Genomic DNA, 21,926 nt, shown 5'->3' on the forward strand with positions numbered 1-21,926 from the left:
AGAATTGAGTGGGAGGAAAGTGGAACTTGATGAGGTGATAGTCACCCCTTCCGTACCGGAAAGTAGCGCAGCGCGGGAAAATGTTCCTGTGGTGCCTACACAGACTGGGGAGGAAGTTAATGATGATGATCATGAAGCTTCGGATCAAGTTACTACTGAACTTCGTAGGTCCACAAGGACACGTTCCGCACCAGAGTGGTACGGCAACCCTGTCCTGGAAATCATGTTGTTAGACAACGGTGAACCTTCGAACTATGAAGAGGCGATGGCGGGCCCGGATTCCGACAAATGGCTAGAAGCCATGAAATCCGAGATAGGATCCATGTATGAAAACGAAGTATGGACTTTGACTGACTTGCCCGATGATCGGCGAGCAATAGAAAACAAATGGATCTTTAAGAAGAAGACAGACGCGGATGGTAATGTGACCATCTATAAGGCTCGACTTGTCGCTAAGGGTTATCGACAAGTTCAAGGGGTTGACTACGATGAGACTTTCTCACCCATAGCGAAGCTGAAGTCCGTCCGAATCATGTTAGCAATTGCCGCATACTATGATTATGAGATATGGCAGATGGATGTCAAAACGGCATTCCTTAACGGCTTCCTTAAGGAAGAGTTGTATATGATGCAGCCGGAAGGTTTTGTCGATCCTAAGAATGCTAACAAAGTATGCAAGCTCCAGCGCTCAATCTATGGGCTGGTGCAAGCATCTCGGAGTTGGAACATTCGCTTTGATGAGATGATCAAAGCGTTTGGGTTTACACAGACTTATGGAGAAGCCTGTGTTTACAAGAAAGTGAGTGGGAGCTCTGTAGCATTTCTCATATTATATGTGGATGCCATACTATTGATGGGAAATAGAATTCTTGGAAAGTATAAAGGCCTATTTGAATAAGTGTTTTTCAATGAAGGACCTTAGAGAAGCTGCTTATATATTAGGCATCAAGATCTACAGAGATAGATCAAGACGCCTCATTGGTCTTTCACAGAGTACATACCTTGACAAGATATTGAAGAAGTTCAATATGGATCAGTCCAAGAAGGGGTTCTTGCCTGTATTGCAAGGTGTGCAATTGAGCACGGCTCAATGCCCGACCACGGCAGAAGATAGAGAAAAGATGAGTGTCATCCCCTATGCCTCGCCATAGGGTCTATTATGTATGCCATGCTGTGTACCAGACCTGATGTAAACCTTGCCGTAAGTTTGGTAGGAAGGTACCAAAGTAATCTCGGCATGGAACACTGGACAACGGTCAAGAATATCCTAAAGTACCTGAAAAGGACTAAGGATATGTTTCTCGTTTATGGAGGTGACGAAGAGCTCGTCGTAAAGGGTTACGTCGACGCTAGCTTCGACACAGATCTGGATGACTTGAAGTCACAAACCGGATACGTGTATATTTTGAATGGAGGAGCAGTAAGCTGGTGCAGTTGCAAGCAAAGCGTCGTGGCGGGATCTACATGTGAAGCGGAGTATATGGCAGCCTCGGAGGCAGCACAGGAAGCAGTCTGGATGAAGGAGTTCATTACCGACCTAGGGGTGATTCCCAATGCGTCGGGCCCGATGACTCTCTTCTGTGACAACACTGGAGCTATTGCTCTTGCGAAGGAGCCCAGGTTTCACAGGAAGACCAGGCATATTAAGCGTCGCTTCAACTCCATTCGTGAAAGTGTTCAAAATGGAGACATAGATGTTTGTAAAGTTCATACGGACCTGAATGTAGCAGATCCGTTGACTAAACCTCTCCCTAGGGCAAAACATGATCAACACCAGGACGCAATGGGTGTTCGATTCATCACTATGTAACTAGATTATTGAATCTAGTGCAAGTGGGAGACTGTTGGAAATATGCCCTAGAGGCAATAATAAATGGTTATTATTATATTTCTTTGTTCATGATAATCGTCTATTGTTCATGCTATAATTGTATTATCCGGAAATCGTAATACATGTGTGAATACATAGACCACAACGTGTCCCTAGTAAGCCTCTAGTTGACTAGCTCGTTGATCAACAGATAGTCACGGTTTCCTGACTATGGACATTGGATGTCGTTGATAACGGGATCACATCATTAGGAGAATGATGTGATGGACAAGACCCAATCCTAAGCATAGCATAAAAGATCGTGTAGTTTCGTTTGCTAGAGCTTTTCCAATGTCAAGTATATTTTCCTTAGACCATGAGATCGTGCAACTCCCGGATACCGTAGGAGTGCTTTGGGTGTGCCAAACGTCACAACGTAACTGGGTGACTATAAAGGTGCACTACGGGTATCTCCGAAAGTGTCTGTTGGGTTGGCACGGATCGAGACTGGGATTTGTCACTCCGTGTGACGGAGAGGTATCTCTGGGCCCACTCGGTAATGCATCATCATAATGAGCCCAATGTGACTAAGGCGTTAGTCACGGGGTCATGCATTGCGGTACGAGTAAAGAGACTTGCCGGTAACGAGATTGAACAAGGTATTGGGATACCAACGATCGAATCTCGGGCAAGTAACATACCGATTAACAAAGGGAATTGTATACGGGATTGATTGAATCCTCGACATCGTGGTTCATCCGATGAGATCATCGTGGAACATGTGGGAGCCAACATGGGTATCCAGATCCCGCTGTTGGTTATTGACCGGAGAGGCGTCTCGGTCATGTCTGCATGTCTCCCGAACCCGTAGGGTCTACACACTTAAGGTTCGGTGACGCTAGGGTTGTAGAGATATGTGTATGCGGAAACCCGAAAGTTGTTCGGAGTCCCGGATGAGATCCCGGACGTCACGAGGAGTTCCGGAATGGTCCGGAGGTAAAGAATTATATATAGGAAGTCAAGTTTTGGCCACCAGGAAAGTTTCGGGGGTCACCGGTATTGTACCGGGACCACCGGAAGGGTCCCGGGGGTCCACCGGGTGGGGCCACCTATCCCGGAGGGCCCCATGTGCTGAAGTGGGAAGGGAACCAGCCCCTAGTGGGCTGGGCGCCCCCCATGGGCCTCCCCCCTGCGCCTAGGGTTGGAAACCCTAGGGTGGGGGGGCGCCCCACTTGCCTTGGGGGGCAAGGCACCCCCCTGGCCGCCGCCCCCCCCCCATCCAGATGGGTTTGGCCGGCGCCCCCCCTTCCCAGGGGGCCTATATAAAGGGGGAGGGAGGGCAGCAACATTACAGCCTTGGGCGCCTCCCTCCTCCCCTGCTACACCTCTCTCTCTCTCGTAGAAGCTCGGCAAAGCCCTGCTGGCATCCCGCTACATCCACCACCACGCCGTCGTGCTGCTGGATCTCCATCAACCTCTCCTTCCCCCTTGCTGGATCAAGAAGGAGGAGACGTCGCTGCACCGTACGTGTGTTGAACGCGGAGGTGCCGTCCGTTCGGCACTCGGTCATCGGTGATTTGGATCACGGCGAGTACGACTCCATCATCCACGTTCATTGGAACGCTTCCGCTCGCGATCTACAAGGGTATGTAGATGCACTTCTTTCCCCTCGTTGCTTGTATACTCCATAGATGCATCTTGGTGAGCGTAGGAAATTTTTAAAATTATGCTACGATTCCCAACAGGAGGCCATAATACTCCAGAAGCCCTCAGAGGAACGGATGAATTGGAAGTCTGACACCTCTTAGCAGATAAGGGACGAAGCACACCCGCTCCCCCCGGATGGGTTGGGGAAGTTCTCCGCCTGGGCCTCGCCATTGAAGGAGGTCAATCCAGCCAGGACAGGGACCAGATCCGCGGGGGGAAGAAATCCCTGTGTTTGCAGCTTCACTAGCTGACCGTGGGATACGGAACATTTCTCCCAATCGCCTTTTTCTGGGACGCAGGGACGGGAGGAAGAGCTGGGAGCGCTAGCCATGTTGGAGTGGTCTTTCTAGCAAGCTCTGAGGATTTTTCCGCGTGGTGCTGAATGGATCTGAGATCCAATCTCTTTAAATAGACACTCCTCCTTACAGGGCCAGGGTGCTATGTGTAAAAACACCCTGGCCTCTCGCATTCGCTCGACACGTGGAAGCTGAAATTGTTGATACGCAGAAGCCGAGGGGTACGACATTAAATGGAAAGCCGAATACATCACCTTGAAGTCATCGGAGGAGGAACCCGCCATGTAATGCCGAAGACAATCTGCGCGCCGGACACCTCGTCATTGAAGTCTGGTTCGGGGGCTACTGAGGGAGTCCTGGACTAAGGGGTCCTCGGGCATCCGACCTGTTAGCCATGGGTCGGACTGATGGGCTGTGAAGATACAAAGGCCGAAGGCTCTACCCGTGTCCGGATGGGACTCTCCCTGGCGTGGAAGGCAAGCTTGGCGACCAAATATGATGATTCCTTTCTCTGTAACCGATTTTATGCAACCCTAGTCCCCTCCGGTGTCTATATAAACCGGAGGGCTTAGTCCGAAGAAGAAGAATCATAATCGTAGTCATACAGGCTAGACTTCTAGGGGTTTAGCCATTACGATCTCGTGGTAGATCAACTCTTGTAATACTCATATTCATCAAGATCAATCAAGCAGGAAGTAGGGTACTACCTCCATAGAGAGGGCCCGAACCTGGGTAAACATTGTGCCCCCTGTCTACTGTTACCATCGATCCTAGACGCACAGTTCAGGACCCACTACCCGAGATCCGCCGGTTTTGACACCGACAGTGTCCATGTACCCTCGTAGACCGAAAGCGGAAGCGTTTTGTGACGCCCCCGATTCACTCGTACACTAATCATGCACGCAAACGTGTACGATCAAGATCAGGGACTCACGGGAAGATATCACAACACAACTCTAAAAACATAAATAAGTCATACAAGCATCATAATACAAGCCAGGGGCCTCGAGGGCTCGAATACAAGTGCTCGATCATAGACGAGTCAGCGGAAGCAACAATATCTGAGTACAGACATAAGTTAAACAAGTTGCCATAAGAAGGCTAGCACAAACTGGGATACAGATCGAAAGAGGTGCAGGCCTCCTGCCTGGGATCCTACTAAACTACTCCTGGTCGTCGGCGACGGCCTGCATGTAGTAGTAGGCACCCTCGTGCTAGTACGAGTCATCGAAGGTGGCATCTGACTCCTGGGCTCCAACATCTGGTTGCAACATCCGAGAAAAAGAAGAAAAGGGGGAAAAGAGGGAGCAAAGCAACCGTGAGTACTCATCCAAAGTACTCGCAAGCAAAGATCTACACTACATATGCATGGGTATCTATGTAAAGGGGCAATATCGGTGGACTGAACTGCAGAATGCCAGAATAAGAGGGGGATAGCTAGTCCTGTCGAAGACTACGCTTCTGACAGCCTCCATCTTGCAGCATGTAGAAGAGAGTAGATGGTAAGTTCACCAAGTAGCATCGCATAGCATAATCCTACCCGGCGATCCTCTCCTCGTCGACCTGTGAGAGAGCGATCACCGGGTTGTATCTAGCACTTAGAAGGGTGTGTTTTATTAAGTATCCAGTTCTAGTAGTCATAAGGTCAAGGTACAACTCCGGGTCGTCCTTTTACCGAGGGACACGGCTATTCGAATAGATAAACTTCCCTGCAGGGGTGCACCACATAACCCAACACGCTCGATCCCATTTGGCCGGACACACTTTCCTGGGTCATGCCCGGCCTCGGAAGATCAACACGTCGCAGCCCCACCTAGGCACAACAGAGAGGTCAGCACGCCGGTCTAAATCCTATGGCGCAGGGGTCTGGGCCCATCGCCCATTGCACACCTGCACATTGCGAGGGCGGCCGGAAGCAGACCTAGCAACCTCCATTACAGAGGAAGTTACGTTACGCGGTCCAATCTGGCACGCGCCGCTCAGTCGCTGACGTCACGAAGGCTTCGGCTGATACCATGACGTCGGGTGCCCATATCTTTCCCACGTAGTTGGTTAGTGCGTATAGACCAAATGGCCAGACTCAGATCAAATACCAAGATCTCGTTAAGCGTGTTATTACGAAGTAACCGCGAACGCCGACCAGGGCCAGGCCCATCTCTCGCCTAGGTGGTCTCAACCTGCCCTGTCGCTCCGCCACAAAGATCCACTCGCGGGTACTCCACGAGCCGACCTGACTTTAGTCACCACAGGTATCATGTAAAGTATATAAGTATATACCCGTGATCACCTCCCGAGTGATCACGACCCGATAGTATAGCAAGGCAGACGGACAAGAGTGTAGGGCCACAGATGGAATACTAGCATCCTATATTAAGCATGTAGGATTGCAAGTAAAGGTAACAACAGTAGTAGCAAGGACAGGCTATGCAGCAGAATTGGATTAACGGAAAGCAGTAACAAGCTATACTACTCTAATGCAAGCAGTATAGAGAAGAATAGGCGATATCTGGTGATCAAGGGGGCTTGCCTGATTGCTCTGGCAAGCAGGAGGGGTCGTCAACACCGTAGTCGTACTCAGTAGTAGCGGCGTCGGTCTCGGAGTCTGGCGAGTGAAGAGGGGGAAGAAACAATAAATATAATGCAAACATATGCATGACGATGCATGACATGACAATGAGCGTTGCTAGGGGTGACCAATCGCGGTAATAGGTGATACCGGCGAAGGGGGAAACACCCGGGAAAGTATTCCCGGTGTTTCGCGTTTCCGGACAGATGAACCGGAGGGGGAAAGTTGCGAGTTCGATATGTTAGGGATGTGTGGCGGACGAACGGGCTGCGTATCCGGATTCGTCTCGTCGTTCTGAGCAACTTTCATGTACAAAGTTTTTCCATCCGAGTTACGGATTATTTTATATGATTTTTCAAAGTTTTAAGGATTTTCTAAAATATTTCAATTCGAAATTATATACCTAAATACTCCTGTCACACGGTGATGTGCTAGCCAGTGTGTATTATAGGTGGGTCCATGGGTTAGGTTGACCAGGTCAATTTGACTGGTCAACAGAATGTGTGGTCCACATGTCATTGTCCAAGTGCTAATAAAACAACTAACTAATTTAATCAAAGGGGAGTCCCACATGTCATGTGCTAGTAGATAACCTAACTACTAATTAGTAATTAGCCGCTAAGATAAAATGCACGGCCGGCCGGCGGTGGTTGTGCATACACACGCACACCACACGGGCTTGGACATGGCCACGGCCATGGCCACTAACAGCAACCAGCATCGGCTGGAACAACAACTAACAGCGGCAGTAGGGAAGAATCAGCAGCCGGCAATCAACAGCATCTAGGAGCAGCAATCGCTAGCAGCCAGGAGCAGCAGCGGCGGGCACCAGCAGTGAGCAGCAGCGGCGGGCACCAGCAGTGAGCAGCAGCAAGCGGGAGCAGCAACAGCTTGCGGCAGCGACAGCAGAGGTAGCAGGGGGCGAGCGGCGGCTGCGGGCAGGTCACGCGGCGGCAACCAACAGTACACTGCAGCCGCATACGTCAGTTAAGCAGCAGAATCAGGCAGCAGCTCACGCACATACGTACGTACGCGTACGCGCGAGATCGGATGTGTTCGGGGACGGCAAAATACGACCCAATCGAGGCGGAGGAAAGGGGATCCGGAGGAGTTGCTCACCACGGGGCCGGGGACGTGGTCGGGGAAGCCGGGGACGGTCGGGGTCGAGCGAATTGACGATGGCGGCCGGCGGTGCAGGATGTCGAAGACGAACTCGATGGCGGCGATGCGGGGAAAGAAGTCCACATCACCTCCTGGTGTTTCAGAAACGGGCTAACCCACACCCCCAGCCCTAATCTCGGTTAATTGACCCCCTGGACTATCCAAAACCAGGCAAAGCACCCCATGTCGCTGATTATGGTGGTTTTTGCAAGCGGTTTTGCCTACGTGGCTCCGGATGGTTCCCAGCTCGGCTTGGGGGAAGGCGCAAAGAGATATGAGGCGTGCAGAAGTCTGAAGTTTCACCCAATCCCCAATCCCCATCCCTAGTTCCTCTCTTCCTCCTCCCCTGTTCGTCGCCATGGACGCCAGCTGAAGCTTGCCCGTCCTTGTTCTCTAGTTCCTATCCTCCTCTCTTTGTCTCCATGGCCGCCCCACCTCCCTAGTTTCTCTCCTCCTCCGATCCATCTCCCGGGACATGGAAACGCCATGGACATGGACCACCTCGTCATGGCTCGGTGTAATAGCGGCGCATGGAGTACATCATGTGTACTAATTTTGTACAATACAGATGCATATGCACTGAACTTTATGCCATTTTCTGAAGTACATGCCCTGTTTTGTTGCAACAGATGTTCGTGGACCGGAGGAAGGAGAGAGCAGAGCTGCTGCGAGAACTACTCAAGAGCAGGATTTGGCACAGCCCGAAACTGAAGCATGCTCAGAGCATTAGTACTTGCAGGAAAACAACACAGGGAATCATCCCAGGGGCCCAAATGGTGTACATTATACTATTTATAGGCATGTTTTGATGCTCTAAGAAGAGATAATTCAGTTTAGTTGAGAATTAGTAGGTGTACAAGGTGTTAGCTTTTCTTGCTGGTACGGTTGTCTCTGTTTAGTTGAGAAGAGAGAACTCAGAGAAAGCAATTTTTTTAGTGGATGTACTTCTGAGTCTGCAACCTGTTGCCTATGGACACATATATGTAATCTGAATGCAATCTGTTGCTTTCTTTGGGAATTTTTTTTACAAGTAGAATGCGTCGTTGGCTCAATTTGCTCTTTGTATTTACTTCTCAAGGGAGACAAAGGACTAGGTGTTCCCCATCGATTTTGGATACAAACTGCAAAAGCAAAGGGCGAGGAGTGCTTTAGCTTACATGAATCATGTATGATACTAACGACATAGCTTTTCTTCAAAAGGATAAGAGAACAACAGTGGTTGTGTTTTCTGTTGGTGAGTGCATTTAGCAAAAGTTGATTACTTCTTGAATACCTGCAGGCAGGCATCAACCTGGGTTATCGATTCTAGCAAGTGTCTGAAAGGGAACTGTTGGTTGCAGAGCACTGTTTCAATGTGTACTGTAGCTCACCGGCCGGCTAGTTGTTTAATTATGGTCACACAAGTACCATGAAAAGAATACTAAGATGTCGGTCCAGATTAGTCATGGAGCAAAAATCAAAATCTTGGAAAATGGCAGTGGCCAGGGAGCCAAGTCGTATCTTCTGAATTTGGAAAAACTGCTTTAAAATCTTCAGAACCTAGACTGTTCAAGTGCATAGAGATAATCACGATATACATACATTAACTAAACAAACAGTAGCCCAGTGCAACTGTGGTGCGTTAGTACTAATCACTGGACTGATCGAGGACTAGCTAGGTAGGCGTGTGACATCTGAATTCAGAAAGGGTCGTTGTAGGCACCAGTTTCAATGCGTGGTTCACACAGAGAAGGACGTGTGTGCGGGGCATAGAGGAGTTGAGCGCCTCACCTGGAGTAGTCGCGCTGCTCTGCTCACGCGGCGATTATCACGTCTTGCCCCGCGGCCATCTCGTTGAAACGAAAGAAGGAACGAGGCCCAAACAAACATGAGGAGCAGTTAACCCGTCAAGAAAACATGAGGAGCAGTTAAGTCCAAGAACCACCCTACCAAGCCCACGTGGCAATCGTGGAGAGCCACACAAGCAAAACCACCGGCGACTCGAATTGGGATTAGGGGGGTCATTTGGCCGGTATTAGAGCTCTTAGGGGGTTAATTAACCGGTTTTAGAGGTGAGGGGGTGGATTAGTGGGTTTCTGAAACCCCGGGGGGTGATGTGGACTTCTTTCCGATGCGGGGTTCTCTGGCTTGGTCTTCAGGGCGCAGGCGACGAACTCGTCCACGGTGGACCTCCTAGACCCGTCGGTGTGGCGGACGGTGGCCGGTGGCCGCGTGCACGTTGACGACGCGGCCATGGAGGCGCTCGGCGAGGCGAGCAAAGAGGAAACGACACGTGTGCGGGGAACGGGAAGGCGGGCTAGGATTTCGGGGTGCGATGCGACCCTTATAGGTCGACGGGGGACGCGGCGGATGATCGGCACGTGGCCATCGCGGCAACGGGCGGCTGCCCGGCGTCCACCTCCCCAATGTGAACAGAGGAGGAAGGAAAGGGGGAAGTTGGGCTGGGCCTCCCGTGTAGTTAGCAGGCCTAGTGCACAGTAGGCTCTAGTCTTTTTCTTTTACTTTGTCTTTCTGTCTTTTCTATTTTTCTTTTTATAGTTTATGTTTTCTTTTAAATGCCTTTTTTTTGTTTTAGTAAAATACCAAAATGGCACCTAATTTGATGCTACCAAATATGCCATTGCCACAGTAACTTGCTAACCAATCTAAATTAGTTTCGTAATTATTTAATATTTAAAAGTGTTTAAATAATAGTTTTCGCTACTATTTTATTCAACTTATAGTATTTAAATATTTTATAAAGGTGTGGTTTCTCCACCATAATTACCTATGAAATATTTGATTCACTCCGAACATTTTAGTTTTAATATTTGAAAACATTTGTTGTTTGCTTGATTTTTTTTAATTTGAATCCGAACCGGTTTCGAACTAACGCGAGATTAGTAACAGTAATCGGGGTGATGTGACATCATTAGCAGAGAATTACTGTAGCTTAATTATCCGGGCGTCACAATTCTCCTCCACTACAAGAAATCTCGTCCCGAGATTTAAGAGGGGAAGTAAGGGGGAAGGGATTTGGTTGCGAAATTCTAACGAGTCTTCTCGGTCTTAGTGGCTCTTCCCAAAGAGGTCGATCTATTAGATTGATGTCTTCATTTCTCTGCTTCAGATCATCATGATGAATTCGTCATCCTTTCATCGGGAATTTCCTTCGTACTTACGAAAAGGATAAGGGGTAGCTTCGGAAGAACTTTACAAGGTTGGCTATCTATTAGACAACTCAGGGAATGTGGCAGAAAGTATCTCTCGAATAGATACTTAAGAAAATATAGAGAGTAAAGTAAGAAGGTACCATGAGAAGTTTCCAATGGGCAAACAATCGTTCGATGGCCTAATTAGAAGGTGAAAGGGGTTCAGAGCAACGAGAATAAGTATTGCGTCTGATACCAGAATAGATCACTAGGCAGGTGGCACATGAATTACATAAGTCAAGCGCGAGGAATAACTTTGACAACAGGGTGTACAGGAGAGTCAAGTTTCTATCCTGTGGAACTGTGGGTTATGGGCCCACCATGTGGCTTAAAAGTAGAAAGGGGGTTGACATCTTGCATGGTCACGATAGCAAGGCATATCAGAGGGTAGCCTGCCAGTTATGTTGGCAACAACGTTGGTACCAAGGGCGAGGGACGAAGAGAACCATTTTTCTGCTCGTTGAACGAGGCGGACCAATAGGCAAGGTTCTCGTCCATCGGTGACTACCGGAATGTCATCAACAATAGTAATAGGGTCTTATTGACAGAGTAGTACACAAAGGTGTTTATATAAGTAGTGAATTATTACTGCTTAGATCATATAGATCACAAGAAAGATTAATCAAAATATTGGAAAGGAAAAGGTGATCATCAGATTAAACAGAACAATGGAAAGGAAAATGTGTTTAAACACATATTTCAGGGGGTATATCGTTCCCAAGGATAAGCAAAGTATGATATCCATGATAGGATAGAAAGTAGAAAACCATTTAGGTAATGAGAGAGGAATTTCACGACATTACCCATACAAAGGTGTTAGGATAATTGATAAAGAAAATCTAGCATTGTGCTTCGAACGTTCTTATTGAAGATCGGAGTACCACAGACATGTTTCAAGATATCATTTACATGGACTTTAAGCAAGGTCGGACTATGGATATAAGAAGGATTCATCAGGAACAACTTGTGGAATAAGTCTTACAGTTTCCCCATGGAAGAATGGGAAACCTTGCTGAAAAGGAAACTATAACAATAGGGCCTCCGGCCAGGTGTGCTAGGCATGATATCACCTTACCGGGTCATGTAAAGATGTTATAACTCCTAGAAATACGTTCCAACCATCATATTTGACCGAGAATCGGATCTGATTTGGTTCAGGATACCTTAGACTCAGGATGCCTGAGAAGAAAAGGTGCAAAACAAATTGACGAGACGACATTGTAAGATTCTCGGGAAAATTACTACGAAAGCGAGTTCCGAAACAAAAGCTCATCATTAAACTAATGAAGGGATAAGGTGGTAGCTGATGAACTCAGCGACAATTCATCGAGACTTCCAAAAGATGGGTTTCCACAATTATGTGAACAAGGAGATAACATTAGTCAGATCAAATGATATAATGATGTATGCTCGAGGAAAACATACACAGTTAAACATTGGTTGAAAGGTGCACCCGAAATATGGGCTTAAGTAGCATGATCAATGTTAGAATGGTGGTTCGATAACCAATGGTCTAAGAATGAAATATCGACCATTAACTTCGAAGCAATAGGGTTGCTAGAAGTTTTGAAGTCGCACATCATAGTTCGATTGTCGGTTTTCCGGTTAGAAATAACACGGAGACCAAGGAATGAATGGATATGTCAAAAGGTATCACATGTATCAAGAATTCTTAAGAGGTGGTGAAATTCTCACGACATTCTTGACATAAAAGATGGTAATACCCCAAGGTAAAGACGAACAAATGCTGGATAGCAAGGATCTCAAGGTATGACACAAAACACGAACAAGTTTGTGTTGAACGGAAGGCAATCAAGTGGTCAATGATAATACAAATCATCGAGGAAGGATGGTATTGCTCATCATGAATTCGATGGGTATCTTGGAAGAGCTCAATATGTTGATGATGTTCACGACACATTTGTTAAGAGATTTCATGAAGATGTAATCGGTCGGCGATGACATCAAGTCAAAGGAATGATGACACGAAAGGTTATTGGAACCAAGGGTACGACACAAATTCGAAATCAAGCTTGCGGTTTAAGGCTAAACGATATGACGAGGAAGATCGACGTAAGGTTAGCTCATCATCAAAAATTGTGCTATGGGAAGAAGGACCATGTAGCACAGTAAAATTTAGCACAATAATGATATAGCCGATCAGGCTAGGAATGACTTGAAGGAATATTAAACTCATAAGCAATGATAATTACTTAGAGTTATTGAATCGGAGTGCGGAATCGATTCACTTATCGGTGTTCTCGAGTGTGTAATAATTCATAACCCTGGGGAAATCTGAAAATGGTGAGAAACAATACTAGATGAAGACTCATAGGAAGCAACACGTTTCTTTGACATTCTCGAGATACCATAGGGTATACTCTAAGGTAGAGCAGAATAGAGGTCGAATAGGTGTATTGATCTGTAGAAGACAAGTACTTCAACTTGTCCAAGAAATGGGATCAAGGAAGAACAATATGGTCGGAACCACGATCGCAAAAGACCATATCCCGGATACAAGATGAACTTACACCAAGGAAATAATTAATTTTAAGAGAAGCTTGCTTGATAAGATCTACATCGTGTCCGTGGGCATGAACACAAAGTTCAAGGTCGACTCCCACTTCTTCAATGTATAACCTTCCATTCACCTCTCACTTTCGAAGAAGTTGTAGTGTTGAAATTTTATCTAGCAAAATACCAGAAGAGTATGACTCGTGAAAACTTCTGAGTTCACACATATTAAGGAAGGCATAGGTTCAACCCGTCAGGGTATCATGGAAACATATACCACAAGCTTCAATAGTAAATACCACCAGCTCGAAAACAGAGCATGGTTGAGAAAACAGAGGATACAATTTACCAAAGGCTTTATATATTCGTGGAAAGGCTCACAAGATTATTTGAATATGAAGGGCACTGTCGGATAATAATCCAACAAGAGGTCTGGTGGTCTACAACGGAGCTGATGTGAGTATCGGTACTCTATCAAAGGAAGAAGGAATGCAAGTGCATCGAATTATAGAAACAACTGACTAACTCAAAGCTTAAATGCAAAGGAATTATGAATTCCAAGACAAGGGATCAGAAGCAATGCTCTGATTAGGGATGGATAAGTTGAATAGCCTTAGGGGTACAATCGATGGCAATTTGATTGGTCGAGATCCAGCTCATGTCTGGAATGACGTCTGAATTGGAAGGATAAATTCCAGGGAACAACTGATGATTGTGTGCATTCACACACAAGTGGAATCAAAAGGATCAGAATGACAATCACAAAGGTTTTTAAAGTAAATTGCTAGTCCAAAGGAATTAACCGGAATGCAAGTATGCAAGAATTCCCAGAACAACAGGTTGTTGAGGATTTTCGAAAGATCAAATAGTATTTCGAAGTCTTTTGCAGAACACAAGAACATCTGGGAATGAGTGGATACTCGATAAGTGCGAGGAATTATCCGTATGGGTATTTCTGTGGCAAGGAACTACAAGGCAGTGGTACAAGGGATTCTTAAGAGTCGGAGAGCAATTCGATGCATCTTGTAATAACAAGAGAAACTCAGAGTAATTGTATGAACAACAAGTATATGTCGTTATCCATATGGATACATCGGTAATAGGGAATTGAAAAGGCAGAGGGCACAAGGGTCTCGAAAATGATCGAAGAGTATCTTCAAAATCTTCTGGTGCAGTAGGCGATCATCTGTGATAAGGGGCTCTCCGGGAGAAGTAGTTACGAGAACCTAGAGTCAGATTTAGTAAAATCATTTAACCCGAATAGAAGAGAGATCAGAATCCCAGAGTAAGGATCGAGGAGTAAAATATCCTAATACCACCCAATGGCGACATGGGCCCGTAAGACACACAACCATGTTAGTAAAAAAATTGTAATGTCTAGACTCGACTTCGGCCAAGGAGTGTGGAAGGGGGATTCCTACAGGCAGTCAGCTCTGATAACAACTTGTGACGCCCCCGATTCAATCATACACTAATCATGCACGCAAACGTGTACGATCAAGATCAGGGACTCACGGGAAGATATCACAACACAACTCTAAAAACATAAATAAGTCATACAAGCATCATAATACAAGCCAGGGGCCTCGAGGGCTCGAATACAAGTGCTCGATCATAGACGAGTCAGCGGAAGCAACAATATCTGAGTACAGACATAAGTTAAACAAGTTTCCATAAGAAGGCTGGCACAAACTGGGATACAGATCGAAAGAGGCGCAGGCCTCCTGCCTGGGATCCTACTAAACTACTCATGGTCGTCGGCGACGGCCTGCACGTAGTAGTAGGCACCCTCGTGCTAGTAGGAGTCATCGAAGGTGGCAACTGACTCATGGGCTCCAACATCTGGTTGCAACATCCGAGAAAAAGAAGAAAAGGGGGAAAAGAGGGAGCAAAGCAACCGTGAGTACTCATCCAAAGTACTCGCAAGCAAAGATCTACACTACATATGCATGGGTATCTATGTAAAGGGGCAATATCGGTGGACTGAACTGCAGAATGCCAGAATAAGAGGGGGATAGCTAGTCCTGTCGAAGACTACGCTTCTGACAGCCTCCATCTTGCAGCATGTAGAAGAGAGTAGATGGTAAGTTCACCAAGTAGCATCGCATAGCATAATACTACCCGGCGATCCTCTCCTCGTCGACCTGTGAGAGAGCGATCACCGGGTTGTATCTGGCACTTGGAAGGGTGTGTTTTATTAAGTATCCGGTTCTAGTAGTCATAAGGTCAAGGTACAACTCCGGGTCGTCCTTTTACCGAGGGACACGGCTATTCGAATAGATAAACTTCCCTGCAGGGGTGCACCACATAACCCAACATGCTCGATCCCATTTGGCCGGACACACTTTCCTGGGTCATGCCCGGCCTCGGAAGTTCAACACGTCGCAGCCCCACCTAGGCAAAACAGAGAGGTCAGCACGCCGGTCTAAATCCTATGGCGCAGGGGTCTGGGCCTATCGCCCATTGCACACCTGCATGTTGTGAGGGCGGCCGGGACCTAGCAACCTCCATTACAAAGGAAGTTACGTTACGCGGTCCAATCTGGCGCACGCCGCTCAGTCGCAAACGTCACGAAGGCTTCGGCTGATACCATGACGTCGAGTGCCCATATCTTTCCCACGTAGTTGGTTAGTGCGTATAGACCAAATGGCCAGACTCAGATCAAATACCAAGATCTCGTTAAGCGTGTTATTATGAAGTAACCGCGAACGCCAACCAGGGCCAGGCCCACCTCTCGCCTAGGTGGTCTCAACCTGCCATGTCGCTCCGCCACAAAGATCCACTCGCGGGTACTCCACGAGCCGGCCCGACTTTAGTCACCACAGGTATCTTGTAAAGTATATAAGTATATACCCGTGATCACCTTCCGAGTGATCACGACCCGATAGTATAGCAAGGCAGACAGACAAGAATGGAGGGCCACAGATGGAATACTAGCATCCTATACTAAGCATGTAGGATTGCAGGTAAAGGTAACAACAGTAGTAGCAAGGACAGGCTATGCAGTAGATTAGGATTAACGGAAAGCAGTAACATGCTATACTACTCTAATGCAAGCAGTATAGAGAAGAATAGGCGATATTTGGTGATCAAGGGGGGGGCTTGCCTGATTGCTCTGGCAAGATGGAGGGGTCGTCAACACCGTAGTCGTACTGGGTAGCAGCGACGTCGGTCTCGGAGTCTAGCGAGCGAAGAGGGGGAAGAAACAATAAATATAATGCAAACATATGCATGACATGACAATGAGCGTTGCTAGGGGTGCCCAATCGCGGTAATAGGTGATACCGGCAAAGGGGGAAACACCCGGGAAAGTATTCCCGATGTTTCGTGTTTCCGGACAGATGAAACGGAGGGAGAAAGTTACGAGTTCGCTATGTTAGGGATGTGTGGCGGACGAACGGGCTGCGTATCCGGATTCGACTCGTCGTTCTGAACAACTTTCATGTACAAAGTTTTTCCATCCGAGTTACGGATTATTTTATATGATTTTTTAAAGTTTTAAGGATTTTCTAAAATATTTCAGTTCGAAATTATATACCTAAATACTCCTGTCACATTGTGATGTGCTAGCCAGTGTGTATTATAGGTGGGTCCATGGGTTGGGTTGACTAGGTCAATTTGACTGGTCAACAGAATGTGTGGTCCACATGTCATTGTCCAAGTGCTAATAAAACAACTAACTAATTTAATTAAAGGGGAGTCCCACATGTCATGTGCTAGTAGATAACCTAACTACTAATTAGTAATTAGCCGCTAAGATAAAATGCACGGCCGGCCGGCGGTGGTTGTGCATACACACGCACACCACACGGGCTTGGACATGGCCACGGCCATGGCCACTAACAGCAACCAGCATCGGCTGGAACAACAACTAGCAGCGGCAGTAGGGAAGAATCAGCAGCCGGCAATCAACAGCATCTGGGAGCAGCAATCGCTAGCAGCCAGGAGCAGCGGCGGCGGGCACCAGCAGTGAGCAGCAGCAAGCGGGAGCAGCAACAGCTTGTGGCAGCGACAGTAGAGGTAGCAGGGGGCGAGCGGCGGCTGCGGGCAGGTCACGCGGCGGCAACCAGCAGTACACTGCAGCCGCATACGTCAGTTAAGCAGCAGAAGCAGGCAGCAGCTCACGCACATACGTACGTACGCGTACGCGCGAGATCGGATGTGTTCGGGGACGGCAAAATACGACCCAATCGAGGCGGACGAAAGGGGATCCGGAGGAGTTGCTCACCACGGGGCCGGGGACGTGGTCGGGGAAGCCGGGGACGGTCGGGGTCGAGCGAATTGACGATGGCGGTCGGCGGTGCAGGATGTCGAAGACGAACTCGATGGCGGCGATGCGGGGCTCTCCGGCTTGGTCTTGAGGGCGCAGGCGACGAACTGGTCCACAGTGGACCTCCTGGACCCGTCGGTGTGGCGGACGGTGGCCGCGTGCACGTTGACGACGCGGCCATGGAGGCGCTCGGCGAGGCGAGCAAAGAGGAAACGGCGTGTGTGCGGGGAACGGAAAGGCGGGCTAGGATTTCGGGGTGCGATGCGACCCTTATAGGTCGACGGGGGGCGCGGCGGATGATCGGCACGTGGCAATCGCGGCCACGGGCGGCTGCCCGGGGTCCACCTCCCCTATGTGAACAGAGGAGGAAGGAGAGGGGAAGTTGGGCTGGGCCTCCCGTGTAGTTAGCAGGCCTAGTGCACAGTAGGCTCTAGCCTTTTTCTTTTACTTTGTCTTTCTGCCTTTTTTATTTTTCTTTTGATAGTTTATGTTTTCTTTTAAATAGCTTTTATTTTTGTTTTAGTAAAATACCAAAATGGCACCTAATTTGATGCTACCAAATATGCCATTGCCGCAGTAACTTGCTAACCAATCTAAATTAGTTTCGTAATTATTTAATATTTAAAAGTGTTTAAATAATAGTTTTCGCTATTATTTTATTCAAATTATAGTATTTAAATATTTTATAAAGGTGTGGTTTCTCCACCATAATTACCTATGAAATATTTGATTCACTCCGAACATTTTAGTTTTAATATTTGAAAATGTTTGTTGTTTGCTTGATTTTTTTTAATTTGAATCCGAACTGGTTTCGAACTAACGCGAGATTAGTAACAGTAATCGGGGTGATGTGACATCATTAGCAGAGAATTATTGTAGCTTAATTATCCGGGCGTCACATGTTTAGTAACGCGGTTGATGTAGTCGAACGTCTTCGCGATCCAACCGATCCAAGTACCGAACGCACGGCACCTCCGCAATCTGCACACGTTCAGCTCGGTGATGTCCCTCGTACTCTTGATCCATCTGAGGCCAAGGGAGAGTTTTGCCAGCAAGACGGCGTGATGACGGTAATGATGAAGTTACCAACGCAGGGCTTCGCCTAAGCACTACAACGATATGACCGAGGTGGAAATCGGTGGAGGGGGCACCGCACACGGCTAAGACAACTGTCAACTTGTGTGTCTATGGGGTGCCCCCTCCCCCGTATATCAAGGAGTGGAGGAGGGGAGGGCCGGCCCTCATAGGGCACGCCCAAGGGGGAGTCCTACTAGTAGGAGTATGTTTCCCCCTGTCCTTGTTGGAGTAGGAGAAGAAGGAAGAGGGAGAGAGAGGGAAGGAAAGGGGGGGCCCACCCAATTCGGATTGGGCTTGGGGGGGCGCCCTCCACCTGTCCGCCTCCTCCTCTCTCCCACTAAGGCCCATTGACTCCCCGGGGGATTCCGGTAACCCCCCGGTACTCCGGTAAATGCCCGAACTCATCGGGAACCCTTCCGGTGTCCAAACATAGCCTTCCAATATATCGATCTTTATGTCTTGACCATTTAGAGACTCCTCGTCATGTCCGTGATCTCATCCGGGACTCTGAACTATCTTCGGTACATCAAAACACATAAACTCATAATATCGATCGTCATCGAACGTTAAGCGTGCGGACCCTACGGGTTCGAGAACTATGTAGACATGACCGAGACTCACTTCTGGTCAATAACCAATAGCGGAACCTGGATGATCATATTGGTTCCTACATATTCTACGAAGATCTTTATCGGTCAAACTGCGTAACAACATATGTTGTTCCCTTTCATTGGTATGTTACTTGCCCGAGATTCGATCGTCGGTATCTCAATACCTAGTTCAATCTCGTTACCGACAAGTCTCTTTATTCGTTTCGTAATGCATCATCCCGCAACTAACTCATTAGTCACATTGCTTGCAAGGCTTATAGTGATTTGCATTACCGAGAGGGCCCAGAGATACCTCTCCGACAATCGGAGTGACAAATCCTAATCTCGATCCATGCCAACTCAATAAACACCATCGGAGACACCTATAGAGCATCTTTATAATCACCCAGTTACGTTGTGACGTTCGATAGCACACTAAGTGTTCCTCCGGTATTCAGGAGTTGCATAATCTCATAGTCATAGGAACATGTATAAGTTATGAAGAAAGCAATAGCAATAAACTAAAAGATCATAGTGCTAAGCTAACGGATGGGTCAAGTCAATCACATCATTCTCTAATGATGTGACTCCGTTCATCAAATGACAACTCATGTCTATGGTTAGGAAACTTTAACCATCTTTGATTAACGAGTTAGTCAAGTAGAGGCATACTAGTGACACTCAAATTGTCTATGTATTCACACATGTACTAAGTTTTCGGTTAATACAATTCTAGCATGAATAATAAACATTTATCATGATATAAGGAAATATAAATAACATCTTTATTATTGCCTCTAGGGCATATTTCCTTCAGTCTCCCACTTGCACTAGAGTCAATAATCTAGATTACACAGTAATGATTCTAACACCCATGGAGTCTTGGTGCTGATCATGTTTTGGTCGTGAGAGAGGCTTAGTCAACGGGTCTGCAACATTCAGATCCGTATGTATCTTGCAAATCTCTATGTCTCCCTCCTTGACTTGATCGCGGATGGAATTGAAGCGTCTCTTGATGTGCTTGGTTCTCTTGTGAAATCTGGATTCCTTTGCCAAGGCAATTGGACCAGTATTGTCACAAAAGATTTTCATTGGACCCGATGGACTAGGTATGACACCTGGATCGGATATGAACTCCTTCATCCAGACTCCATCTTTTGCTGCTTCCGAAGCAACTATGTACTCCGCTTCACACGTAGATCCCGCCACGACGCTCTGCTTGGAACTGCACCAACTGACATCTCCACCATTCAATAAAAACACGTATCTGGTTTGTGACTTAGAGTCATCCGGATCAGTGCCAAAGCTTGCATCGACGTAACTGTTTACGACGAGCTCTTTGTCACCTCCATAAACGAGAAACAAATCCTTAGTCCTTTTCATGTATTTCAGGATATTCTTGACTGCTGTCCAGTGATCCACTCCTGGATTAATTTGGTACCTCCCTGCTAAACTAATAACAAGGCACACATCAGGTCCGGTACACAACATTGCATACATGATAGAACCTATGGCTGAAGCATAGGGAATGACTTCCATTTTCTCTCTATCTTCTGCAGTGGTCAGGCATTGAGTCTGACTCAACTTGACACCTTGTAACACAGGCAAGAACCCTTTCTTTGCTTGATCCATTTTGAACTTCTTCAAAACTTTATCAAGGTATGTGCTTTGTGAAAGTCCAATTAAGCGTCTTGATCTATCTCTATAGATCTTGATGCCTAATATATAAGCAGCTTCACCGAGGTCTTTCATTGAAAAATTCTTATTCAAGTATCCTTTTATGCTATTTAGAAATTCAGTATCATTTTCGATCAACAATATGTCATCCACATATAATATCAGAAATGCTACAGAGCTCCCACTCACTTTCTTGTAAATACAGGCTTCTCCAAAAGTCTGTATAAAACCATATGCTTTGATCACACTATCAAAGCGTATATTCCAACTCCGAGAGGCTTGCACCAGTCCATAAATGGATCGATGGAGCTTGCACACTTGGTTAGCACCTTTTGGATCGACAAAACCTTCCGGTTGCATCATATACAACTCTTCTTTAAGATATCCATTAAGGAATGCAGTTTTGACATCCATTTGCCAAATTTCATAATCATAAAATGCGGCAATTGCTAACATGATTCGGACGGACTTAAGCATCGCTACGGGTGAGAAGGTCTCATCGTAGTCAACTCCTTGAACTTGTCGAAAACCTTTCGCAACTAGTCGAGCTTTGTAGACAGTAATATTACCGTCCGCGTCAGTCTTCTTCTTGAAGATCCATTTATTCTCTCTGGCTTGCTGATCATCGGGCAAGTCAACCAAAGTCCACACTTTGTTCTCATACATGGATCCCATCTCAGATTTCATGGCCTCAAGCCATTTTGCGGAATCAGGGCTCATCATCGCTTCCTCATAGTTCGCAGGTTCGTCATGGTCAAGTAACATGACCTCCAGAACAGGATTACCGTAGCACTCTGGTGCGGATCTTACTCTGGTTGACCTATGAGGTTCGGTAGTAATTTGATCAGAAGTTTCATGATCATCATCATTAGCTTCCTCACTTACTGGTGTAGGAATCACTGGAACTGATTTATGTGATGAACTACTTTCCAATAAGGGAGTAGGTACAATTACCTCGTCAAGTTCTACTTTCCTCCCACTCACTTCTTTCGAGAGAAACTCCTTCTCTAGAAAGGATCAATTCTTAGCAACGAATATCTTGCCTTCGGATCTGTGATAGAAGGTGT

At 46.9% G+C, this 21,926-nt stretch overlaps 1 long non-coding RNA gene across 1 annotated transcript; it reads left to right on the forward strand.

Annotated features, from left to right (window-relative positions):
- Positions 1-7,803: 7,803 nt before the first annotated feature.
- Positions 7,804-8,558, forward strand: LOC123166858 (uncharacterized). The gene is made up of 2 exons (XR_006483715.1): positions 7,804-8,086; positions 8,170-8,558. It is a non-coding gene; the product is annotated as an uncharacterized lncRNA (long non-coding RNA).
- The last annotated feature ends 13,368 nt before the right edge of the window (positions 8,559-21,926 follow it).

The sequence above is a fragment of the Triticum aestivum genome, chromosome 1D, assembly GCF_018294505.1.
Source record: "Triticum aestivum cultivar Chinese Spring chromosome 1D, IWGSC CS RefSeq v2.1, whole genome shotgun sequence".
Taxonomy (NCBI): domain Eukaryota; kingdom Viridiplantae; phylum Streptophyta; class Magnoliopsida; order Poales; family Poaceae; genus Triticum; species Triticum aestivum.